The sequence below is a fragment of the Mastomys coucha genome, unplaced genomic scaffold, assembly GCF_008632895.1.
Source record: "Mastomys coucha isolate ucsf_1 unplaced genomic scaffold, UCSF_Mcou_1 pScaffold21, whole genome shotgun sequence".
In the NCBI taxonomy this organism is placed as follows: Eukaryota; Metazoa; Chordata; class Mammalia; order Rodentia; family Muridae; genus Mastomys; species Mastomys coucha.
The window spans coordinates 145,124,036-145,128,916 of NW_022196904.1; the positions used below are offsets into that span (position 1 = coordinate 145,124,036).

At 39.7% G+C, this 4,881-nt stretch overlaps 1 pseudogene; it reads left to right on the top strand.

Moving 5' to 3' along the window:
* The first annotated feature begins 1,084 nt into the window (after positions 1–1,084).
* Positions 1,085–4,593, top strand: LOC116101423 (annotated as a pseudogene).
* Positions 4,594–4,881: the final 288 nt, after the last annotated feature.

Below are 4,881 nucleotides of genomic sequence, written 5' to 3' on the forward strand. Positions count from 1 at the left end.
CACAGAGAAGGGAGCTTCAGTTGGGGAAGTGCCTCCATGAGATCCAGCTGTGGGACATTTTCTCAATTAGTGATCAAGGGGATAGGGCCCCTTGTGGATGGTGCCATCCCTGGGCTGGAAATCTTGGGTTCTATAAGAGAGCAGGCTGAGCAAGCCAGAGCAAGCAAGCCAGTAAGGAGCATCCTTCCATGGCCTCTGCATCAGCTCCTGGTTCCTGACCTGCTTCAGTTTCAGTCCTGATTTCCTTTGGTGATAAACAGCAATGTGAAAGTAAGCTGAATAAACCCTTTCCTCCCCAACTTGCTTCTTGGTCATGATGTTTTGTGCAGGAATAGAAACCCTGACTAAGACAACTAGTAATATTGACTTGGTTACCCTCTATTAGAGTGAAGTGTCTATTTCTCTTCTCTTTAGTTTTTGTTTGACTTCTGCTTATGTCAGGCATTAGGATAGTAATACCTACTTGATTCTTAGTGTCATTTGATTGGAGTAGTTTTGACCATTACTGTTACTCTAAGGCAGAACTATCCTTAAAACTAAAATGTTGTCTTATAGAAAACAGATTGATTTTGTTTCTTTTCTCTTTCAAAACATTATTTTCATTAATCTTTTGGGAATTTCATATCATATACCCTAATCACACTCACTTCTTAGTCCTTCTATGTCCATCCTACCAATCCCTTGTGAGTGTGCCCCCACAACAAATATTTAAAAATTCCAATTTGTGTTGCCCATATGAGTATTGGAGCATGGTTAAACTCCCAATGATCTGCTCCCTAAAGAAAATTGAGTCCTTCTCCACCTGCACAGTCATCAGAAGCCATCATTTGTGGAGAGCTACAACCCATCATCCCTATTACTGTTTGTAGGAGATCTCTTTGATGGCTTCAATTTTAGACTATTACTTTAGATGTTGTTAGGTGGTTGGATTGGAGTTCTCAAAGAAGCTGCCTATGTTCCTCTTTTGCAGTTGTGCATCTACAGTCATCAATATTGCAGCCACTGTAGTCCTTGCTCTTTACGTTCAGCTGGAGATCAGATTATGTACATCTTCATGGTTTCAGTGACAGCACAGACCAGGAACATGTCGCTGGGCTTCAGTAGGACCATGGAGCCAAACAAATCACCCTGGACCACCAACACCACCATTACACCAGCTACAGCAAAGACTATGGACATCCATATAGGCTTTGGTTGCAGCAAGGGTCCAGCACATCAACACAGACCCCAGGTTCAGTAGTACCTCCAACCCAGACACACCACTTGGTGGTCGTAAGAACCTGAACATCATCATGGATACAGGAGGCAGCACCAGACACCCACATCCATATTGCTCCTAAGAAGAGCATATCCCATGAACGTGTATTTAGGCTGCTGATTAGACCACAGACATCTGCACAAAGGTAAGTGGTAACATGGGCCACACATATCAATGCAGTCCCCAGCCACATCATGACCACTGACCCATACATGGCCTTCAGTGGTATCAAAGACCACTGTTATCCTTCAATGTGATCCAATCCAGGAAGTGAACCATTCCTCAACTTAGCCTCTATCATTGCCCAGAACCATGATGATTCCATGACTGAACAACATTTTCAGGGGATGAGTCTGCACATGTGTAAGCTGCAGACTGTTGTAGACTACCTTGCCAACAACACCAGGGGATGGCCTGTTCCACAGTTTCACCTCAGCCACCTCTCACACTTGTCACTACAATCCTGTCTTGTGTTCTGACTCTCTTTCCAGCTATTTTTCTGTCTTTCCTACTTCTCCATAGCACATTCATTAAAACTAGTGGTTATAGCTGGTGTGTAAGCCTGGACCCACATAAGGAATGGGCAGGGTAGCCTTCAGATAGTCCAGCTTCCATTGCCCCACCCACATTTCTTGATCTATTGACTCAGCCTCTGTCTTTTGGTTAGAGAACTTAGGCCACTGATCTTTAAAGTTTTTGAAATGTCTTTCCTAGTTGTGATCATCATGTTGAATTTTGGTAAGTCGTATTTTGTGCTTTAATAGATATTTCTTTTTAGTCTCTCCGCTATATGCATTCCTCTTTTAAGTTTGAAATACTGCTTTCTGTATTTTCTTCAAGAATGTGTTTTGTTGCACATAAAATTTGTAGGCTGCTTATGTTGTGGCATATTTTTCTTTCTTTTTTCAGCTCTGGCATATAGTTTTGCTAGGTATATTAGTCTAAGTGCACCATCATAACCTTTTATGCTTTGTTCACATTAATCAGTAGTTAAGAAAATTTATACTACAGATTTACCTACAGGAAAGTCCTATGGAGGTACACTCTCAAACGGGAGTTCCACTTCCGAAATGATTCCAGCTTGTGTTGAGTTAGAATAAAAATATCTTTGAGAGCAATAAATGTTACAGAATCACATATTTTTACAAATTCCTAAACATATATTCAGAAATTATTCATTAGTTCATATTATTCTATTCTTCTCTGCTATGTCTCAACTTCACTCAAATTTGCATTCAATGTAGGAAAAACTTAAATCAATAGACACATTCTTACCACATGCTTATTTGGAGAAATAAAAGCAAATATTGTTCAAATGTTCTGTGGAATTATATAGTAGGGTTCCTGGCCTATGGTTGCTTTTCTTCTATGCAATAATATTCTGCCATTTGGCATCTGTAATTATAAAAGAGGAGTTAGGAGGAGGAGAGGGTGAGGGAGGGATAGATGGAACCTGTCTAGCTAGGTTGATGTCCATTGTCCTCTTCAAGAGTTTTTCTGCTGGAAAAGCAGTGAACAAATATTACTGACTGGATTAAAGCAAAATAGTACAGAAGGTGAGTCTATTGAAGGAGAACACAACTTGTTAGAGGAAAGTAAGAAATATTATTCATAAGTGCATTGAGGAGTTAGTATTAACCATAAAAGAGCAACTATAGTACTGTAGAAAACAAGGTCAAATTGTATGGTTTTTTATTCATTCTTTTATAATTTCTTACATTGCAATTTGACTATATTCATCCCAATTCCTCCATGATTCACCCCACCTCCCTAATTATTCCAACTTTTGTCCTTTTTATTAATGTAACAACCCATTGAGTAAGAAAATTAACTCTTCTTCAAGTAGAATTTTTCAGTTACTGTTGGATGGTTTGGATAATTTAATGAGAATAGCTCCTACACTCTCATACATTTGAATGTTTGATTCCCAGCTGGTCCACTGTTTAGAGAAAAATAGGATGTATGACCTTGTTAGGAAGGTGTTTTATGAATCCTGTGATCTCGTTTTCTAGAGCACTGCCTCTTTTTCCCACATGGTCTGATCCTCTAGTTCACCTAGGATAATTTCGACAGCTGAAGTACTGAACATTGGGAAGAAACTCTATAAGGGTAAAACAAAAGAAGTCTATGAATTGATAGATAATTCAGGAAGAGTCCTCCTACATTCCAAGGACCAGATTACAACAGGGAATGCAGCTAGAAAGAACCACCTGGAAGGCAAAGCTGCAATCTTCAATAAGATCACCAGATGCATATTTCAGTTGTTACAGGAAGCTGGTATAAAAGTTGCTTTTGCCAAGAAATTTGGGGAAACTGCTTTCATTGCACCCCAATGTGAAATTATTCCAATTGAATGGGTATGCCAAAGAATAGCAACTGGATCTTTTCTCAAAAGGAACCTTGAGGTAAAGGAAGGGTATAAGTTTTATCCACCAAATGTGAAGATGTTCTTCAAGGACGATGCCAATAATGATCCACAGTGGTCTGAGGAGCCACTCAGGGCAGCAAAATTTTCTTTTGCTGGACTTGTTATAGGGCAGACAAAAGCGGACATCATGAGTCATGCCGCACAAGCTATTTTTAAAATTCTGGAGAAGTCCTGGCTGCCCCAGAACTGCAAGCTGGTTGATATGAAGATTGAGTTTGGCATCGATGTAACCACCAAAGAGATTGTTCTTGCTGATGTCATCGATAATGATTCCTGAAGACTATAGCCATTGGGAGAGTGGAGCCAGCAGAAAGGCAAACAGTGCTCCCATGATCTCAAAGAAGTAACTCAGGAAGGACTCCAGAATGTAAAGAAAAACTTTGAGTGGGTTGCAGACTGAGTGGAGTTGCTTCTCAAGTCAGTCAGTGCAAGTTGGTAGTGCTGATGGGTTCAACCTCTGAACTTGGTCACTGAAAAAATTAAGAAGGCTTGTGAAAATTTTGAGATCACATGTGAACTTAGAGTAACAACTGCTCATAAAGGACCAGATGAAACTTTGAATATTAAAGCAAAATATGAAGGAGATGGTGTACCTACTGTATTTGTCGCAGTGGCAGGCAGAAGCAATGGTCTAGGGACAGTGATGTCTGGTAATACTGGTTATCCAGTTATCAGCTGTCCCCCAATCACACCAGATTGGGGTGCTCAGGATGTGTGGTCATCCCTTTGACTGCCCAGTGGTCTTGGCTGTTCAACTATACTTTCTCTAGGAGGATCAGCTCAATTTGCTGGTCAGATATTTAGGTTAAACGACCATTTGGTGTGGGCCAAACTTCGAGCAAGCATATTGAAAATGTGGATATCTTTAAAGCAGGCTGATAAGAAAGTCAGAGAATGCAATTTGTAAATAAGCATTCACAATTTTCTAATGCAATTTGTAAAAAAGCATTTCCTAATTTTTAGGAGAAAAGTTACATATTCCTAGTTTGAAATTAAAGAAAAAATCAAGCAAAATGATATCACATAAGAGAAAACAATTCAGTATACTAATGAACAAATAGTCCTCAATGTTTATGAGTTGATACATTGTCAGTGAATAATATTAATATTTTCTAGCTCTACATAGTGATATGTCCCTGTAACCTTAGTACTCCAGAGGCTGAGGCTGCATGATCACTAAGTTCAAGGCCAGCCT